Source organism: Geospiza fortis, unplaced genomic scaffold (genome assembly GCF_000277835.1).
Source record: "Geospiza fortis unplaced genomic scaffold, GeoFor_1.0 scaffold509, whole genome shotgun sequence".
Taxonomy (NCBI): Eukaryota; Metazoa; Chordata; class Aves; order Passeriformes; family Thraupidae; genus Geospiza; species Geospiza fortis.
This window is the reverse complement of record NW_005054666.1, coordinates 236,697-236,967: the sequence shown is the minus strand read 5'-3', so window position 1 is coordinate 236,967 and position 271 is coordinate 236,697.

The window sequence follows — 271 nt, the reverse complement described above, 5'->3', positions numbered from 1 at the left end:
CTCCACCCGGCGGCGCCGCCACCAAACGTTCCCAACATTCCCAACAAACGTTCCCACCAAACATTCCCAACAAACATTCCCAACAAACATTCCCAACAAACATTCCTGGCATTCCCACCAAACATTCCCACCAAACGTTCCCAACATTCCCAACAAACATTCCCACCAAACGTTCCCAACAAACATTCCCACCAAACATTCCCAACAAACATTCCCACCAAACGTTCCTGGCATTCCCACCAAACGTTCCCAACAAACATTCCCACCAAAC